We start from the raw sequence: 21,935 nt of genomic DNA on the forward strand, positions 1-21,935 counted from the left end.
GTGATTGTGGTTGTTAAGAGAATGGTCCAAACAACCACGAGACCATTCACTCCTATTAAACTAGGAAAACACTGTAAATCCCAGCAATTCTAAGAGTCGGTAAGATTATGGAAAATGGGAATATTCATACTTTACTGTTGGGAGGAGAAGCTATTATGCCTATGTTGGTAAGCAATTTGACAGTATCTAAATATGGGTGCAGAGAATACACTCATTTCATTGACCTGCTGACCACTGGGAACAGATATGGGGAACTGGACCAAGGAATATACTCTGTCACTTTGGCCAACTTGCGGAGCCTCTCACAGTGGTCTGCTAAGGCTACCATAAAAAAAAGTATCACAGACTAAGTAACTTAACCAGCAGAAATTTATTTTTTCACAGATTCTGGAGGCTAGAATTCTGAGATTAGGTGTTGGCAGGGTTAGTTTCTTCTGAAGCCTCTCTTCTTGGCTTGTAGATGGCCGTCTGCTGGCTGCATTTTCACATGGTCTTCTTCTGTCTGTCTGTATCCTAATTTCTTTCTTATAAAGACACTAGTCATATTGGATTAGGGCCCACCCTAATGTCCACATTTTAATTTAATTACCCTTTTAAAGACTCTATTTCCAAATATAGACATATTCTGAGGTACTGAAGGTTAGGACTTTAACTTTTTGGTGGGAAGGAGACACAAGTTAGCTTCATAACATTTACAAACTAGAAAGAATAATGCCTACCATATAAGTAACTGGTGAGGACAAATAAAATAATGCACAATGAAAATAGAATTTTCTAATTACCAAAGTAACTGAGGCTGCCCAGACTCTAACACTATGTAGCTTAGGCCAGCTCAGTCTTCAACCAGACAACTAATCATGCTCTGGCCCTCTGCAGTAAATAAAGATGGAAAAGCATTACCAGGTTCTGTGATGGAATCACATAATAAATAAAGGTCAGTTGTTTCTGCTAAGGTGTTCTGGCCAGGCAAGTCACCTGTACATCTAGCCTATAATTATGCACCTAATTATGGGGTGGGTGGTTTTTGTTTGTTTATGTTTGGGTACAGGCCCCTTCACAAAGGATTTGAGTCAGTTTCTTAAAACACATGGTGGCAATTTGAGGCTATGTCCCGCCACCCAAGTTGTGTAGGAGAAAGCCATAGGAATTTGGGGTCATCGCATTTTTATTCTTGCCTGACTTATCTGTGACCATGCTGATGTGGTCGTGATGTTCTGCCAGCTTAAACCAAGCACTTCAAAAGTAGATCAATTCAGTGGTGAAGGCTTTTGAGATTAAAATATATGTATGTATCAGTTAATTTATTACACACCCCTTCAAAAAGGGTCACTATTCTCTCTCTACCAACGGTGCGGGGCTGCCGACAGTCTGTCCCGTTGCTAGCAGAAACACAAGGGAACAGACATCAAGGAGCTCCCAACTCCGGCTCCCTTGTGTGTCTGTCCTTTGCCTGACTGAGACCCCTGTCAAAGAAGGCATCGGCAGCAATTCAGAGAAATACCTGCACCCCTCACTCTGGCTCCACTAAGGCTCCCTCTCATTAATGCCAGAGCCCTGCCAGTCTGTATTCCTTCTTATTCATTCAAACGAAGTGCAGGGTCCCCTCAAGGACCAGAATGCAGACTGTGCCCAGAAAGACACTTAGAAACGAGAAAGAACTTTATTCAGCTGTTAGAAGCCAAACACTCACATCGGCACACTCTTGCCAGACCTGTGCATGGTTCTGACTGTGGCTACCTGGAATGCCCCTTTCACGTGACTTGCCTTCCTGATTCCCCTACAGTGAGGATTCACCCGACAGTGAGCTTTCCTCTCCTAATGGCATCCCTGTCTGAACTCTACAGAGACATGAACACTTTCCTGGGAGGTTTCTACCTGGCTTCCAAATAAAGGGAAGAGTTTGGCAGGGCCGGGGGACCCGCCCCACTGTAGCTGCAGTGCCCGGCTCCCACCACCCAGGCTGCTCTATGACCCAGCCAGCACTTATGATGCATTGTCCCATCACCTGCACCGTTTACAGCACAAAAGCTATTTAGCCAGTGCCTGCAACCCTTCAGCCTGCAATGCCTTGACAGCAGAGGTTATAGGAAAAAAAGAGAGGGAGAGGGGGAGAGAGAGAGAGAAAGAGAGAACAATGTGCAATCGGCACTGCATTAGAGATGGAAAAAGTACTTAAAGCCTGCAACATTCATCAAGACTGAATACATAAATGCCACATTTTGAATAAGCGAAGCAAAAGACAATGACAAAGGAAAGGCGCATTGCTTCAGGAATCTCTATCATTTTCATTTGCTGCTGTCAGGAACCTGTTTTTTGCCTCTCACTCTATCAGCCATTATAGCATTAATGAAGTAACCTCACATAGTTATTGACTGGCTTGTCAGAGGCCCTGCCTGATCCCTTAATAGAAACCATTGGTCTTCAGTTAAAAATGGGGTGAGCTGGGAGGTGCTGTGGGCATGTGCTGAATTTCAAGTGCACTCCTGAGGTTATCAAAAGCCATGAAATGCAAATTATTATATTTTTTAAACACACAGATTTCATGCAACTGAGCATATAAAATTGACTAATATTGTACTTTATGCATGCCTTATAATGTTTTCAAATATGCTCTGCATATGTTCTTCTCACAGAAAGTTGTGGGTGGTATTTGAATAAGCAGAGGTAGGCCTAGTTTTGTTTTGTTCTTTGAGTTGTCTCCTGTAAGCTGTAAGCTGGCACTTCTACCTAGTGTAGAGCCATGTTGGCACACTGTCTGCTCAAACACTACCACCAATCTCTTGTCTGAATTTCAGTGTCAGATCACAATCAGTTTTCTCTCCTGATTTCCTTCCCCCACCTAAAAGTATCCAGCTCTTCAAACCAGTATAATGTCATTGACTAGCAACTGCAGATTGGCAGGAAGTCTTATCCAAAAAGGCAATAAATTTCAAAAGTCATCCTTGATGTGGAGCTTTTAATTCCAATACCACAATACCACAGAGTAGATGTGCTAAAACATAAGCACAAAACAAAACAGAAAAGGGTAAAAAATGAAAAGTCAAGGACAAAAATCTTGGAAAGTTGGTCATGTTTCTGAATCAGGGGCAGCAAAGGCAATGACTGCAAGGTCAAGCTTGAGGGGGTCTTCAAAGAGACCCTGATAAGAATGCATAGCTAGCTTTGTTTTTTGGGCACATAGAGTGCTGGCTTCAAATTTGTATTTAATTGGATCACTCTCCCAGTATAAAGCTTTGACCTTTTCTCAGCTTCTCTGGGGAGAAAACATGGCATCTATGTCTGTTGATTTGCATTATGGCTCCCCCAAAACTGGCTCCCTCTAACAGTAGATTATGTGCATTTCTCACCTTTGAGATCATCCAAAAATGAAGAACAAGAAATTCAAAAATTTCTTCTCTGCATATTTTATACTCAAATACTTGTTGCTTCTCTTTGCCATCAGCACTGCCTTAGCTCAACTGCTTCCTCACATGGGCAAGCTGTAGACCCACCAAAACACATTACATTCTCTCACTTAGGAATGAAATCAAATACCTAAGACTTAGCCACTATATAAATATTAATGATTCAACTTACAAAGGTTCCACTGAGTTGAGAGAAATATTGACTAGCTCCCTTCTTTAGCCTATTATCCTGTTATATTCAAGCAACTGTTTCATTAACCCTAAGAAAAAATGAAAATGCATTTTCTTCTAAGCCATTTGCTCTTTTATGACTGGATCCAAATTCTTCAAGAAGAACACATTTCTTGTTTGTCTCCCCCACACATATCCACAAAGCCCACAAAACCAAAAAGTGTAAGGGTATAAACTCTTCTTAATCTCTGGCATTAATGGTGGTCATGTCTTGTCTTCATTAGAAAGGCATCTAGAAAGAGTATATAATATAACCTAGGTGCAAGCAAGAATTACAAACTTTCCAATATATCAGCTCAAATCAAGGTATCACCAGCTTATAGCTATTTTTAAAACTGTCACATTGCTTGATGTCAATAAACATATAATTATACATTTATATAACTTTAAAATTGGAATCCCCTTTCAGGCCATTTTAATTCAATGTTCTCATGTTAATCATAAAGAAAATAGAGGCTCAAATAAGATAAGTGACTTGTTCAAAGTCAGATAATTAGTCACTGACATTTATGCATTCATTTATTCAACATATATTTATTTGAGCACATTCTATATATGAGGCACTTGAGCAAGCCCTGAAGACAGAAATTATATATACTTGGTCCCTAATCTTGCGTAGCTCATGATATAGTGGGGAACACACACTTTTTGATGATTTGTAATAAGTGCTCTGATAGGAGAAGTACAGAGATGTTAGTGGCCTGAGAGGAGAGCAGTAAGGAAGGCTTCCAAAGAGACGTTTATGTTGGGACTTGAAAGGGAGAATGGATTTAAGCATATAAATATAATAGATTGGGAAAGGAGCGTTTAGCATCAGGTGTTAAGCCAAGGATGTTGCATATAGGAAAGCTTGGAGGTGAAAGGCAAGGTGCTGTGTTCAAGAAACAAAATCAGATCCTGACGAGTGGCACGTGGGCCTTGAAGTTTGAGCTGGGAGATGCCGGTAGAAGCCATGTCATGAACAGACAGAGAATTGAGGCAGCAACTTGGACTTGCTTCTTAGGGCTCTCTGAAGTTATTGAGGGTATTACACAGGAGCGTGAGCTAATCAAATTTATAATTCATGAGATCAGCCTTGGAAGGAGTCAGGGGCAGGCTGGGGAGAGGGAAACCAGTAACTAAACCGAAGTGAGACATAAGGATGAGGACACTATGGTAAGGACAGTGGAAGAGATATTTCGAAGTGAGATTGACTGCCCCCGATGATAAGAGGGAATTGGGGGGGAGCTGGAGGAAGTAGGAAGAATGGGAGGGAAGTACGCCTCCCACACTTCTGGTTGGGGCTACTGGAAACTTGGTGGTTCCGTTCACTGTGATAGACAACAGATGGGAATCACATTTGGATGAAAGAAAACGATGAGTTCTATTTTATACAGGGTAAGCGACTAACAGTCACTTTGGTCACCAAGTGGATAAATATGGCAGAATCTCAAAGCCAGAATGGAATCTGGGCCTCAGACTCACCCTCCTCCACCAGCCCAGTGTTCTTTCTCTGTAACTGTATAAATAATGACTCCTGCTTGCCTAAAGCGCTGAATGCTCAAAGTAGCTTTCTGAAAACTAACCACTAAAGAAATCGAAGACACAATAGAAAGCTTCTTTGGAATATGCACCCAGGCTTTCAGTTTTCACTAGAGTTTTAAGTCTCAAAAGTCACGGCACAACTTTTACCTAGCACATTATTAGTTATAAAAGAAAAAGGAGAAGAGACAAACAGTTTACCCTTTATGCATTTGCCACTTTACAGCTCGCAAAGCTCTTTCACAAATGTGAGTTGCCAAATTTAGTGTCCTGAAGGAAATGCCTTTGTGCCGGTTCCCGTCACTGCCATGACATAGATTGCCCCAGTGTACAGTGCAATGTCCTTGTCAACCGCAGTGTTGCTTGTGTACCTAGGCCCGCAGCCAGCTGCCCCCTAGGAACATGCTCCAAATACGCTCCCCTGTAAATAGGGGATGGAATCAAGGCATGCTCAAGGTGTGTCTGGCTGCAGGTGTCTATAACTCCAAGCCTGGAGTCTAGGGCTTGGGGATATTGAATTTTTAGTACATTATTTGTAAATTAGAGATGTACAGAATGAGAGAAAAGAAATGCAGATCATGTTAGAAAGCTCTAAGAGGAAAGTAAGAGCAGGAAGAAGAGTTTTTATGGAGAAATAATTGCTGAGATGGTAAGACCTTGAAGCCAGGAAAAGGTAAATAAAGAAGGTAATACAGGAAGGGGAGTTGGGCACATCATTTAAACATTGTATTAATTCACATCCACTCAACCAACATTCCCGTTTCCCCCAACTCAGTGTTCAGGAGCAGGTTCCTCCACCTTGTGATGCCCCCATCGAAAGACATGAAGGGAATATTTGTATTTTCATTTTATCAGCATTAAGAAGGAATAAGCTCTTTTATTTTCTTTTTCTTGTTTTTCATGGTGACCAAGTATAATAACTAAGAGCAGATGGTCAAAGACTGTAGGAGAGGCAAAGGGAAGAAAAAGGTGTTTGTTATTTTATTAAAATATGGATAATATAATATTTTTAAAAACAGACATGCACACACACACTACCTGCACACCTATTAAACATACATACTTACCTATCTGTACACAGACCCCTTACACAAATGCACGTGCACACACTCTCACTCACATCACATGCACATACGAACGCGCCTCCACAACCAACAGACACACACAAACAGGCACAGTTCTTCTTTGCTTGGGTTGCACAACCTCCCCCCGCACTCCATACACAGCCCTTCCCCCAGTGGACTGGCCACCAAAAAAGACCTGGAGGTTTAATCTGAGAAACAGTGGTTGGAGTTTCTTAAGGCGTGGTCTCCTAAGCTATACTTGCCTTGTTTATTTTTCTTAATGTGCTGTCAGCACGATATTACGGAGTTCTCTCTCCTTGGAATGACAATATCGTCCACAGCTCTTTGCTTCATAGGAATAGAGGAATGAGTGGCCCATATACTATTCTACTCAAGCCCATAATTTCTACTTTTTAAAATGTGTTTAATGAGAGGACTTATCATCTGTAGAAAGGAGACAAAAAGTCATAGGCACATTTAGATTTTCCATGCTAATTAGATGCTTATTCCCAGGGAAACGTGGTTTGCAACCAAATCTCTGAAGTTTGTTGGTCTCCTGGATTAAACAACTCCTCTTCTCCCTGACCTGGCCCCTGCTTTTGTCTCATTATGTAGATCTCACCTTTACTTCACAAAGGTGTTGGCACTGAGAGGACACCAGGAAAACTTTGTCTTCTGCTAACATGTTGAATTCAAGGCACTGCCATTGCATGTCCCAGCTCTGGGCCTTGCACACACTTTTCTGGCTGCCCTGGGGTATTGATGTTTAAAACGCTGTCTCAGGTGAGCTCATCCTATCTCAGGTGAGCCTCAGAGATTTTTCTCACCAAAATTTCCTGGGCCAAAGAATATCTCCCAGCAAAAGAGAAAAGTAAATCAAATCCCCAATGGCATCCTGAGACCTGAGAGTGTCGTGATGTCTCAAACTTCTGTTTCAAACAATCTTCTCATATTTTTAGCATGCAAATGGGCCATCTTTTTTTCTCTTTCTTTTATTTTTTTAAGGATTCAAGAATGGCAAAATAATTAGCATGCACCCAGCTTAGTTGAGCATCCATTTACACTCTTCCAAGGGGGTTCAAGTGCATGATGCTGCCCTGCCCAAAACTTTTATATATATATATACAGAGATAATACAGTCTGGAATATCTAGCTATATAAAGACTTTGAACACCTATGCTGGGTTATTTGAAACTCCAGTAGACTCACCACTATGGGGAAATTACATAATCTGCTTTAAGATTTATCGTCATTGTGCTCTATGTACCAGGTTAAAATAGAATGCCTCAGAGAGGAGGCAGCAGGTCAAGGGTCCAATTCACACTGCAAGTATTTCATAGTACATTACAAAGTTTTGGACTGAGCCTTTAATCCAAAAATTATTAAACCCCAGCTTTGCACTGATATGCATATAAAAACATTCTGCCAAATGAGTCTGCTTTACATTGCCCTCAAAATATTGCTGCAACACTGAAAAGGATAGGAATCTGAAACATTCTACGGCTCACAGGGGTACAGTTTATCAAGAGGTGAAAGAGAGTTTGTGTAAAGAAAAAAAAAGGAACTATTGTGTTGGATTGATTTAAGACTAAGTGTATGCTGTCAAAAAAATAGATTTTTCACCTGTCAGGCAGTCATTTTTACAAATGTATGATATGGGTACTGATTAGTGAAAATGCTCTTTTCTAGGTGAATTACAATATAACCCTTTGCTTCCTTGCCGTTTGTCTTAGAGTTCCCCCTTTTGTACAACTCACTTGTATACTGTTTCAGTTTCTAGGGAAAAGGTTAAGAGACACATTCACTGCAAAGTAGAATTGATCTTTCGAAACCATCAAGTGGGCTTATAGTGAAAAGAGGAAGACAATGCCCAGCAAAAACAAAGGAACTTCTGCACTGTGTGGAGGTTGTCAGTATATAAGGCACCAAATTCCATTATCATATAAGCAACACACGAGAACTGGCTCTTTCGACACTAACGCTGACATTTCTCTGAAATTCTTATGACTTTGTCATCAACCCACATATTTTCAAAACAAATTGTCTTGTGTTTGTTTGCTTTAAAAACAAGATGCCATTGTCCTAGATGAAAATGCGACTTTATAGTAAAAATGTCAGCATGAAAACACAAGAAAGAAAAAAGAAGACTCAGAGGAAATAATAAATAGTCTGAACAGCTTTTCTAAGGGCCTGAATATTAGTGATTAAAAGTGATTTCAAAAACTACGGCGAATATATTGAAAGTCCTCTCACAAGAATACCGTGTGAGTACCAATAGAATGTTTAAAGGCAATTTGTTTTCATGACACTTTTTTTTTAACTTGCAGAAATTAGTGACAACAGCAACAAAATCAAGGGCTATTGACATCCACTAACTGAAAAGCAGAAGTTGGCATCATTTTGCAACCTTGTTTTTCTTGGTTACGTGCAGAGTAAAAATAAAATATATCTGGCAGTTGAGAAATGGCAAAGTACTCTCTGGAAATTGTATTATAGATTATTTACCATATGAATTGTTTCTCTTTATTAAGATGTGAAACAGTAGCACACAGAAATTGCAATGCAGATGTAATCGAAAACCATGAGGCAACCGCACCTTGAAACCCACTGCTTGTTTTAAGCAGGCTATGCTGGGCTGCAATTTTGGTGATATTCCTATGTCTGTTTGGACAGAATCAATGACTCATGTCAACAAGCTTCCCTTCTATTCTTTTCAGACAGTCAGAGTTGAGAAACGATCAAATTAAGATAAGACCACACAATCTGTTTTATCTTTCTTAAAAAAATGCATCCAAACATTTAAAAATGAAAACCAGGTCATTGAATCTCATTCATTTGCTTAACAATGAATGGAATGTTGCAAACAGCAAATACTTGACAACTCTTATTGGATATTTTTCAGCTCCAAACAACACATCATAGACTGCAGATCCTAAAAAGGAGCTTTCTGCGACAGACTCTGGGAGGGAACAGAAAGAGGGCAGGACTGAGGTTCTGGGAAACTCAAGCCCAAGACCAGATTTCCTTTAAGGCATCAATGAATCTACTACTATTTATTTCACCCAGGTTTCCTCAGCTTTTCCTAAAAGATTAGCTGTATATATGACCCCATCCAGTTGGAACAGTGTTAATTTGTGTGAGTCATAACAATTGTAAGAGACTTAATTAAGCTCGCCAGTCAAATTTTATTTAAGCTGTCTTTATAACTAATTTCTGAACAGTCAATGTTCAAACTATCTTCAGTGTTGGTTGGAAGTTTTTAGGTAGCCAAAATCACATGTCCCTATTTACAATCATGATCTAGATGTCACCATCCCCACTCATTTCTGCACCCACGTGGCTTGCTACTGAAGCCCCGTTGCATTTTGGGGAATGTAGGTGCAGTCTCCTGCATTCCTTCTCTCTGCAGTGATAAGTGTTCTGATGCTCTCTGTTTTGCCAGTGATACTTGAAAAGTGAAGAAGGTTAGGAGCTAGGGGAAGAAGCTACCAAAATAGGCAGTGCTAAAAAGTAAAATAAACCCAGAAGTTTAAGGAAATAAGAAGAGAAAATAAAATATAATGAAAGAAGTCAGAAAGAAGTCTGAAGAATTGGAGTAGGCAATAGAGGTAAAAGGAATGAATTTAAAACAAAAACGAAAAGTGTTAAGACATATGTGTAGGAGTAAGAGTAGGAAGGCAATAATTTCCAAAGACAATAAACACACATGGCTAAGGGTGACATATCAAAAGTAATGATTACCATATACAAGAGTGTGAATTCACCTAATGCATGTCCTGTTAGTATCCACTTCCCACAGATAGTCCATCTCTGCTGCCTACAGAAAAAAGGAAAAAAGAGGCTCTATTCAAGGGAAGGTTTATTAAGCAGCCATTTGAATGCAGGGGCCTATAAAGCCATTCTAAGTCATATTTTCGCTTTTTTATAATTAAAAAAGCTTTAACTCTCCCCTCATCACTTGCAGTTTGAATTGGTTTGATCCAGGGAGGCAGTTAGACATAAGAGCCACCACTCACTATTGAATTAGGGGATCTCTCATGCAACACATCTCACCAATTACAAGGTAGGGATGCAATTCTATGATTTATCATACATTATACTGTTAAGTAATATAACATTATAGATACAATTTGTACCTATCTCTCTGCAGATTAGAGAGGTGGCACATGAAGAGAGGATCATTAAACACAGAGCAGGGGCAAGGGCCAAGCTCTTCTCTTTAACAAGCTGCTCCAAGTACCACCTCTCTAATCCATGGAGAGAAAAGAATAAATTGTTCCAGTAGCTTATTTCAAACCATGCTTTTGGGGGGGGGTTTATTAAAACAAAAAGATACAGAAAAGCATTATTTCTATGTGGGCTCTAGCTTTTCTGCTTTCAGAGACTGATCATAGGGTGAGAAAACAACAATTTTGGATTTATTGGGTTGATTCCCCTCATTCCAAAGGTGATAGGTTTCTTCACACATGCATGAATATGGATGTGTGTGTAGGTGCATATCACAATGGAGGATGCAAATCCATATCCCATGTGAGCAGAATGCATATTGGCATTCTGATTTAAATGAGGCCAAATTATTAAAATTTGACTCCTGGATGATATCAGCTATGTTTTACATTGTTAGATCACTGCTGTCCACTAAAAATATAATGCAAGCCATATTTGCAATTTTACATAGTAGCTACATTTTAAAAAGTAAAAAGAAAAAGGTGAAATTATTTTAATATTTCATTTAACCCAATGCATCCAAAATATCATTTCAAAATGTAAGCAATACAAAAAACTACTAATGAGATAATTTACATTAGTTTCTTCGTACCAAGTCTTTGAATGTCATTATGTATTTTGTAATTAAGGCATGTCTGATTTCACATTGGCCACATCTCAAGAGCTCCATAGCCACATGTGGCTGGTGGCTACCATGTTGAACAGCGCAAGATCAGAACTGTGTGTGTCTTTTGTGATTTCTTAGTCCCTATTTTTGTTTTGCTGCTTTCTCTGGAATCAAGTGCATTTTTCAGGCACTTTACCAAATAAACAGAAGTTCTCATAAGTTGAAATTGGATGAAATGATACTTCACTATACTGAGCATAACCCTTTCTAATTCCACCAAAATTTGGGCTCTTATTGCTGAAAAGATGAACCCTCTGACCTTATCTGCTCAGTCTATATTCCCTTTCTGGGGTCAGGAAGGGTGCACATAACTATCAACCTTAACAGACAACCCGATCTACTCTTATTAAAACATCCTGTTTATAATGTTCTTTCTTATATAAGGCTTCTGAACTACCACTTCTAGCTTTATTAAACTCAATTAGACTCTCTCTTACCCTGACTACACCCCGTTATAACAGGAAAATTGTATAATCCGCTTGAATGGCAGTACAATGAGGTAGGCAAAGATATGAGGACATCGTTAGGCTGCCTCATAAACCCTCGCTTGTCATGGGACAAGTCATTGATTTCTATTGGCAATCTCATTGTAATGTCAGGCTGTAACTTGAATTCATTCTTTGCTCCTCTCTGAGGTAAACAATGGGCCAAAGAGTAGAAATGGACTAGAATGAAACACAGCAATTACTCTCAGAAATAACTGGATAACCCTATTTGTCCGGGATCTGAGACAGCATTGGCCAGCTGGGCTCCATGCAACATCTGAACTAGCTGGCCCCAAATTAGTATCTGTCTTTGGGCCTTGGAAAATGTAATTCCATTGTGAGTAGAATTAGAGAGCCAGGTAAGTGAGAGATGAAAGTTATTTGGGGGAGAAAAGAGAAGGCAGGAGTTCCTTATTTCCACATTATCCTTAATTGTCCCACTCATTAAGACATCTAACTCTCATATATATGATTGTGTATTTGTTGCAAAGACCATGAGTTTGGGAGTCAGATAGATGTGTTTTAAATTTTCATCTCTAACATGTATTCATCATGTAATAGCAGGCAAGTTTATTAGCTTCTATGAACCTTAGTTTTTTCATCTGCAGTACTTGCTCAGCTTGGTATGTGCCTGACTGCAATGGCATAAAACACCTATGTGCTCCCTGGTCACTGTAGATTCAGCCATACATGGGCCAGGGAAGAGCACGGCTCCATGTTTGCTCAGGAATCAGGAATACAGTAACAATGAATGAAAGGCAGGCTTCTTTTTGCTTATGTTTTTATAAGTAATTCTATATAGCTCCATATTACCTGCTTTGTAGCATCACTGCCTTGCCAACAAAACCCCATCCTAGGGAGCTACTTCACATATTTTAGACAATCAGCCAATCAAAAGTTCTTTGTGAATGTATGTCCAACATTATGGCTAAATAATTTGGGGATGGGGTCAGAGCAGATGGTGGCAGTATTTGTGTGAACTCTGTCAGGAAAAGATGCACAACAATTTCTTCCTCTGTATTCCCAAAATTCTTTGTTATATTATAATTTTAAATTGTACTGGGATGTGTTGCTCGCTAGACTATGAGTAGAAGCCAGGGATATTGTCAGTTCCATTCTTTCCCCTAGTACTGAAATATGATTGTTTTATAGAGATCTTGTATGCTCTCTCTCTCTCACACACACACACACACACGTACACACACATATATAGACATATGTATGTACGTTATGGTTATCAGATCAGTAAGCATTTATAGAATACCTAATTACATATATGTGTGTGTGTGTGTGTATCAGCATATGTAATCATAATCTATTATGTTTGAATAGAACCTTAGAACAGTCAAAGCATTTTTTCATGTTATTTTATTTGAACTTCATAGCAGCCCTATGAAATCAGTTCAACATTGTTGTCCCCATTTTTGGCTCCTGATGTATGAAGGTTGTCCAATTTCACATTGCAGCCCAAACCCTGTCCCTTAGACTAATGGCTCCTATTTATTCGTTTATGGGCCCCTGCTGGTCCGTTGCAATTTTAAATGGTCCATGTGGACAATGCCCATGCCCTTTTGCTGATATTTCTTTCTTGACTAGAACTCTCCTTAAGTCCAATATTATGATTTTTCTTGGCTTTCAAAGATCTTTTTATACATAAAATGATGTTAATAGATGAAAAGGGCCTTTTTAAAGGTCTTGGCAAACTAAAATGTTCACAAACTTGTATCTACCCCTTATTAAAAAGAAGAAAATGAAAATAAAGGAAAAAAAAAAAAACAAAGAAAACATTTTAGTGGTCAGTGTAAGCAAAAAGCCGGGAACTACAAAGTTCGATGAAAATGTGTTGCATGGTTCCTTCACTCGAGCATACCACCCTCTGTGGGGAACACAAGGCCGAGGCAGGCAAGCATCAGTGGATAATAAAGCAATAAAGTATTCCAGCTGAAGGGAATTGAAGGCGCTAAACCAATAAGGACAGTGGCATCAGCAAAGAAAGTAACACGCAGGGTCCAAGACCTGAAAGGATTTATAAGAAAAACACAATAGGAAAAGGAGAAAAAAAACAAAGCACGTCAGAAAAAACTCTTATTTTGCACTCGTCTTGGACAACATGCAAGGCTTGACCTGAGGAGTGGCAAGGAAGCGGTCAGTCCTCTAGTCTGGGCAGCAGGAGAATGCAGCCCACACCACACTCTGACACCAGCTTGCATGTTGCTTACCAAGTTGCTTGCCCTTCCTTACATGTGGTTTCTTCTTCTCTGAGACAGGAGAAGGCTAAACTGATGGATTTTAAAGGGCTTTTTCACCTCTAAGACCTCTTACTCCAATTATAATAATACATCTAACTTTGTAGTGAGTATTATCCAAGTATTAATACTACTCTCAATCCTTATAACCATGCTGTGTGCAGAGGCTATTAGACCATTTTACTTATGGCATAACTGAGACCAGGACAGCCTGACCTGCCCAAGACCTTCAAGTCAGCCAAGTGGCAGACTTGGGATTTGAACCCAAGATTGCCCCTCTCTTTATTCCGTCGGTTGCCTCTCATTAATGTACTACATCACCAAACCTTAATCCAAAACCCAGTTTTATAGAGATGGCCATACTGTAAATATTTTTCAGGTCTTCATTGACTACCAGAAGAATACCAGAAATACTCTGGAGCTACCAACAAAGCTCCTTGTAACCCAGAGAACACCTTGATCATCCTATGCAATGAAGTTGTCTTACGTGGTGGGATTGTTCTTTTGAGACAGATTTGCATGTAAAGCCTGATAATCATAATATTCAGACTTGAGTCATATTTGAAATTCCTAAACTAATACAATCATTAATACTGCTCTAATACGTCCATTTATAATTAAGCAAAGCAGAAATCCTGCCCAGGCCTGTCTCCTCATTCTCTTCCAAGGGCTTTCAAAAGAGAAAAAAAAAAAATCATCATGGCTAATATTGTTGGATTCAATCATTGACTCCTCTTTTCTTCATTTAAAATGCCCAGCCCCCGTCAGCCACCACACTAGCAGGGGAACCGCGGACTGTCACAAATGGCGTGACAACTGTAGGGATAATCCGCTGCCAAGGCAGAAGTGATAAACAAATGCGGGGCATTCAAGTCCATGGGCCCACCTCAGCAAGTCCTCAGAGGTGGGGAGGGGAAGGGGAAGCAGCTGGGAGGGCTTGCGAACGTTCCAGGCCTGTCCCTTACTTCTCCTCACCTCCATCTTGACACTGTAAAGCACTTACCTGAAGTCAGGATCTCTGGCGCCCATTTTCTGCCAACAGCGAACAGGGCCAGCATGACCTCACTCCTGAGCGCCCCCCTCGCCCATCCGTCAGGCTATAGGCGGGAGGGGTGCGGGTGGGTGGGCCTGCAGCTCAGGGCAGCCCCTAGGGCTCCCGGGCACTCCCCTCACAGAGCAGGGCAAAGGCAACATGGCTGCCCGTGGTGCCAAGGAGCCCCTGGGAGAGCAGCTCTGCAGGCCAAGATTTTGATTAAAGCACTTCTCGGATTCCTCTCCACCCGCAGTCTAGGTCAGCACACAGACCTCAACCTCCCAGCCCGGGCAGAAAGTGCTCCGTCAGAAGGAGCTCTTGCCCTGAGAAGACCCAAAGCCACCTTCTGAGTTCAGAGTGGCCCTTACAACACTCGCTCAGCTCCTCTCCAATTGCCAGAGATCACATTAGTGCAGTTGTGAAGGTTTGACATAAGGATGAACAGAAGGGTTGTTACTGGCTACTGAGAGGAGAGAAGTTTCCAGTCCAAAGGAGGGGGAAAAATCCTCTCCTAATGAATAATACTGAGAGTGGGGGAGGAGAGGGATGGTCTGTCTCTCTCTTTTTCTCTCCCCCTCCCCTAAGTTAAAACCACAGAGCACAAGGCAGAAGAAAATAGCAACATGTCCCCATGTTGAAGTTTGTTTTCTTTTTTTAATATGAGTCTGTAAAGGGCTCACAGTCATGTGCAGGGACATATTGTCCCTATTTCCCAAACCAAGGACACTCACAGAAGGTCATTTCCGACACACAGGCATTTAGCGGCACAGGGAGATTCTATTGTTAAGCCTTTTCTCAGCTTCCCCATCCTCACCCCTTCTCAAGCCACTGTCAAAACCTCCATGTCGGCTCACCTCCTACCTAGAGTGAGGCTGAGGAGTGGAGTGAGGGGCACAGCTGTGAGAATCAGGCCCCGTGATGATCAGAAAGAGAGAACACCAAGGAGCTCCCAGATCCGGAGAGAGGCGGGGGGCCCTGTTTGTGCCAATGTGGGCAAGTCACCAAGAGGCCACATAAAAGGTCCTCACTTGGAAATGAAATGATAAGCTCTCCCAGAAAATAAATTAAACAAACACAGTGACCCCTTAGGTTTTCTATCATTGCATTAATAGTAATGACAATAATAAAGCTGACATAGACTCACAACCTGTAATTTGTAATATTTAGCTCAATGCTTCCTATCTGTGTAAAAGTTACAGCATGTCTTTCATTAATACCAATACACATTGGATTTCTCTTTCTACCTTTGATAGACCCCACCGTCCACTCGTGATTAACTCTTCTGCTACCTCATCTTCCCAGGCACTTCCTTAGTCAGTGCTGAATCAAAACTCTGAGCTGTCCTTCCTGGAGGGCCCTTGAATCCCACTTAACCTGACTGGTATGATGTGCTCTGCAGGAGGGAAGCAATGAAGCAGAACAGGGATGATCACAAATTGAGAACTGTTCTTCCAAATAACAGAAAGGGAGAAATTAGGCGAAGTGCCTTTTCCATCATCTCCCCCATCCCTGTCCAATTTTGCATAAAAGGTCCCTGGGAACTGTGAAAGGTATTCTCTTTGTATTTGCAGAATGACCCCTAAAGAGGTCACTGTCACTCCCAAGGCCTGTGAGACCCTGGCTGAGGCTAGCCATTTCAGACTAGCCACAGGCAGACGGCAGACTGCGGTGGAGGGTAGCAAAGGTCGCTGGGTTGGCCGGGGGATTCTCTCATGCAGTAGCTGTGTGTTTTGGAACCAACCTGGAAACATTAACACAAAGGCCTGCCAATAAACTACATGGTGTTTGCATATCTTATATACACTGAAGGGATAGACAAATGCCTGGTGGAAAAAAAGGAAGAAAGAAAAATGAACTCAGCTATTAAGCAGCTATAAAATGTTTTGCTCCCGTCCCTATTTCAAAAGCTTCCATAGCATAAATAGTGGTCAAAAGTTCAGTGAACTGTCTTGTAGTGTGGGGCTTCATTCAAACGGGGCTATTTTCTGAGAGTCTCCTGACACCATATCTAATTTCCAAAATGAATATGCTTTAATTTTCCTTCTTCATGCATTGTGCTTTTTCCTCATTTAAAACAGCAACAGCCTCTGGCAGTAAAGGACATCACATTTCTGTGTGAGATGAAGCTTTTTTCCCTGTATGCAGGGGAATGGCATGGGTCAGGGGAGAAAAAATATATGCAAAAAACAGCACACCCCACTGACCCCGGTATATTTTATATTACAATTTTGCCATTTCCAATATAGGTTCATTTTGCAATGGACCATATCAACCATATTTCAGGGTTTAAAAAAAGAAGGGGGGGGGAGTGGTAAGCGAGGCATTGTCTGCATACAGTATGTCCTAGCACAATGCACCAATTGTGTGATCAGGGTGGAGTGTCACCTACAGAGAACATACGCAGACACATACACAGCTCCAGCCCTCAGTACAGAGCACATTTGCAAAATAGATACCACGTGTGAATCCTGCCAATTAAAGGAAGCATTAGGGGACTTCTTTGTGAATGTAGCCAAGAACAGCTAACTATTTTTAATGACAGGAATGTCATATTCAATGTCTCTAAGCTCACTTGAAAGCACCAATGTCCCACTGCCTTATTGAGAAAAGACTACAAATAGAAACTGGGCATCTTAGTGATCTGATTACATCTATGTATCTCCTCTCTCTCTCTCTCTCTCTCTCTCTCTCTGAGTGTGTATATATACACACACAGAGACAGAGAAAGACCATTTTGAAATATATATCCATATATATATATATACACCTAGATATCTGTATATATTTATACATAGATATATAGACTTCTTATATATATATGTCTCAAAAGGATCTAAATCAGAAACTTATTTAAGTCACCTTTTTACTAACTCAGATACCTCCTAGAATAAGCAGTTAAATAAAATGGAGATTTTACGTGATGATAATCTTTTAAAATTGTGACACATGTACTAATTATTTACCATAGAGACTTGTAAAGATAGCACATGATATTTCTTGCTGGGTCATTGCCTAGCATGAATTATTACTGCTGCATTAAAGGATTTTTTAAATCAGCCAAACCTTTATTTATCAATCTATCAGTCAATAAGTATTTTTTGAGCAAGAAATAAGGAAATTGTAAAGGAGATACAAAGCATGGCCACTGCCTTCAAAACACTTGCAGTTCAGTAGAGGAAACCAAATAAATAGGCTCTACATCATTGGGAAAGACGCCTGGGATTTGGAACACCAGATAAATCTGATAAATTAGTGTTGTCTGGAGCAGTCAGAGAAGACCTGATGAAAGAGGTGGCATTTCATTTGGACCCTGAAAGATGGATAAGGTAATAGGAAAAGGAAACAATGAGCGAAGGAGGGTTCTCTGGGCAGGGAGAGAAGAGCACATGCAAAGATGCGGAGGCTAGGGACTTACGTGTGATTCTGTCCACAGTGTCATGAGTATACAGGTACTTCGCACAGGTACAGAATACTCATGATAATGGCCTTCCCTTAAAAATGAATCAGTCATCAGTGATATATGCTTAGTGTCCTAGAAACTTGGGCCCCAAGGCACTCATAAAACAAAAGACAGTGAATGGAGACTCACTTCACTGGGCCTTACCCGTATGCCCAGTAGAGTGATCATCTCACAGAATGTTCATAACTACCCTGTGAGCTGTGAGTTATTGCTCCATTTCACAGATGAGGAAGCGTCAGTGAAGAGAGGTGGCTGTACCAGAAGTCACTCGTAAGTGCTAATGCTGAACCCAGGCAGCCTAACTTCAAAGCCCAAGCACATCCCACTAAAGAACCATACTTCCCTTCTAAGAGGTGGTGATGGAGGGAGATGGACAAACAGAAGCATGTAGCTCATGAAAAGCCAGAAACTTTGATGCAGGGATAAATTATGGCCACATTGAAAAGCAAATAATAGAATTGGTGGATTTTGTTTTAGGAAAACTCTATTAAAATCTAAACATATTAAATAAATATATTGGGCAGTGATTACTCATAGGATGTCAGTTCTCACCATGGGGTTACTTTAACCATCAAGATCTACTGGCACACTTAAAATAGGACTCCATGTGCAATGAATTTCAGACATGCTATAAAAAACACAGTCTTTCAAGCTGGTTAGTTACAATATTACCTTACATCAATCTTGCTCAGCATTGTCCAATAGAAATATAATATGAACCACATATATAATTTTAAATTTTCTAGTAGCCATATTTTAAAGAAGTAAAAAGAAACATATTGTGATTTTAATAATGTATTTTATTTAATCCAATATATCCAAAATATTATTTTAATATGTTGTCAGCATAAAACTTACTGAAATATTTTAATTGTTTGTATTAAGGCTTCAACATCTGGCACATATTTTATATTTACTGTTCTACTCAACCAAGATTAGCCACACTGCAAGTGCTCAGCTGCATTGTGGTCAGTGGCTATTATAGTGGATGGCACTCTAACTCTTTACATCTCTGTTTTAAGCTTGCACCTAGCTCTTATTGCAATAGATAGTTGGAAGCTGTCTTAGTCTGTTTTTGTTGCTATGACAGAATACCTCAGAATGTGTTATTTGTAAAGAAAAAGAGTTTATTTAGCTCATGATTCTGGAGGCTGGGAAGTACAAGAACATGGCACCGCATCTGGCGAGGTCCTTTCTGCTTCATCGTAACATGGATGAGGGCATCATATGGGAAGGGGGCAAGAGCAAGAGAGCCAATGAAAGTTAGTTTTCATAACAAAGTCATTTCCATGATAAAGAACCTACTTTTGTGATAGTGACATTAACCCATTCATGAGGGCAGAGCTCACATTAATCCATTAATCTATTCATGTGGGCAGAGCTGACATTAATTCATCAATAAGAGCAGAGGGATAGAGTTTCCAGCACATGAATTTTGCGGATACTCATTCAAACCATGGCAGGAATGGTTTGGCGACTTAGTTCCTGGAACACCCGGATACTACAGGGTTTGTATGTGTTTAATTTCTTCTTCCTTAAGAGTTATCCTAATTGTCATTAATGCTTACTGATCCACTTGGATGTAAGTACCAACAGATATATTTTTGTGAATACACCATGATGTAGCAGAAATATAGAACAGGCTTCTCTTGTCTTCTGGCATGGCTGACTGACATAAAGTGTGGTTGAATCTTGCCACCTGAAACCTTGAGTATGAAGGTATTTATTTCCTCCTTTATTATTTTTAATATGGCAACTTCCAAAAAAGTTCTGGAAACAATTACAGTAGGCAGAGTGGAAAAGAGGAAGGTGAGTTAATTGTACCAGAAAGTTAGGCATTAAAAACTTGGTAAAATATATTATAGGAAAATAAAACATGGCCATACAGATCTTCTCTGTGAAGAAAAGCTAGTATTGGAGATATTCAATGGGAAGAGAAACCTCCAGCATGTAGATTGGACAAAGAAGAGAGTTTTCCAAGAAAACAATTCTTACTCCTTGCTAAGGGTAGATATTTTTCAATTCTGTAACTACCAGTAAAACTTTTGACTAACAGAGATCCTGTAAATTGTCAGCACTGAGAAATACTGTCACAAACTTTTGTGATTACCCCACTGCCCCTCAGTTCATGGATCTCTTGTTTTAAAAGGAGTTGCCCAGGGAAGCCTTAGCTGTTCACCTATATCCAGTGATGCTGAGAGCAAAGTATCTACTTGCCCAAAATGAACTGATACACTGCAAGTCCCAAACTGCAACCTCATCCTATGGGGGCCTTCCAAGGCCTTTCAATGTGGGGGGAATTCTTCTGAATTCTAGCAGGCTAACTTGCCCAGAAGCATTCAGTTCTGCGACATTCAACTCAATAACCCCAAAGTTCTCCAAAACAAATGAAATGAGTTTAATATTCTCGGGCAAGGATTATTCCTGTTGACAAGTTGTCAGCACATTCGCTATACAAGCCACAGGGGAGGAGCAGGAATCCAAGGTGCAAGGGAATGTGGCAAAGCGGGCAGTGCTCGAGACATTGTGCACAGACATTGTTCTCCACTTCGCTTGCCTTTTTTGTAAACTGAGAAACAGTGCTGCTCTACTAAAATCTCCCAGAAAACTAAAAATAGCTTGAAGACTCCAGGAACTGTGTATTGGCAACAGTTCAACAATAAATAAAAAGGACAATAAAGGAAGATTCTAATGAGATCACTTAAATTGGGATTAGAAAGAAACCATGTTAAAGAGCAGACACTGGAATTTATCAAATGTGGAGTCCAGATACAGACATTGCAAAACGAAATCAGGCAAAAGACCTAAAAATATTGCATAGCTGGATCTTTTCCTCCAGTAGCTTCAAGTCCGCATTCCCTTTTCCCATGATGCCCTGTTGATTTGCAATTTAAATTGTGGTATCTGTACCACATTTATCGCACCTATTGCTTATCCACATATAAATCTATTTTAGAGCTGAGCACTAAGTTAGAAAGATTTGTTATAAATGTCTTATTTTAATATTTTATGCATGTACTATAATTTGATTCAAAGTGCTGTTTGTCTAAAATTCATAACGATGTGTGCTGTGATCGGGCTTCTGTTCTTCAGGAAATATATTTAAGGCAAAACAATTAACTCATCTGTGCATAACACTCACAGAGTCTGCTTGTGTTTTGAATCATTTTAATATACATTCATCTTCCTCTCCCTCTTTTATAGAATCTTGTTATAAATTGGGGTATGGGCATCTCACCTTTCCTAGGTCTGGATGGCAATCCTTTTCTAATTTTCCCCTCAATCTCCCTTTCCAGAGTAAAGGAAACTCCCTTTGAAATTATCAGGTTTTCTGCATGTAGATGCATGATAAAAACAGACCCAAGAATCTGCATGTAAGAAAACAAATACTTGTTGAGCCCCCACAAATGCAAGGTGCTGTCCTAGAGCCTATAAATATTCTATATTATTTTATCTGCCTTGATCCTCACTTCACAAACTGCAAGGTCACTATTATAAACCCCATATTACAGATAGAGTCACTGAGGCTAGGCCTTCTGAGGATGAGTGGTAGAGCTTCTTGGACTTCAAATCCTTGTTCTTTCCACACACCATGCT

At 40.2% G+C, this 21,935-nt stretch overlaps 1 long non-coding RNA gene across 1 annotated transcript in view; it reads right to left on the minus strand.

Annotated features, from left to right (window-relative positions):
- Positions 1-412: 412 nt before the first annotated feature.
- LOC142869962 (uncharacterized) overlaps positions 413-21,935 on the minus strand; it is a 94,357-nt gene continuing 72,834 nt past the window's right edge. Inside the window, exons 3-4 of the long non-coding RNA XR_012918490.1 lie at positions 3,348-3,479; positions 413-524 (exon numbers count right to left, since the gene is read on the minus strand). This is a non-coding gene — a long non-coding RNA (uncharacterized LOC142869962). The remainder of the gene's footprint in view (positions 525-3,347; positions 3,480-21,935) is intronic.

Source organism: Microcebus murinus, chromosome 3, assembly GCF_040939455.1.
Source record: "Microcebus murinus isolate Inina chromosome 3, M.murinus_Inina_mat1.0, whole genome shotgun sequence".
NCBI classification, from domain to species: Eukaryota; Metazoa; Chordata; class Mammalia; order Primates; family Cheirogaleidae; genus Microcebus; species Microcebus murinus.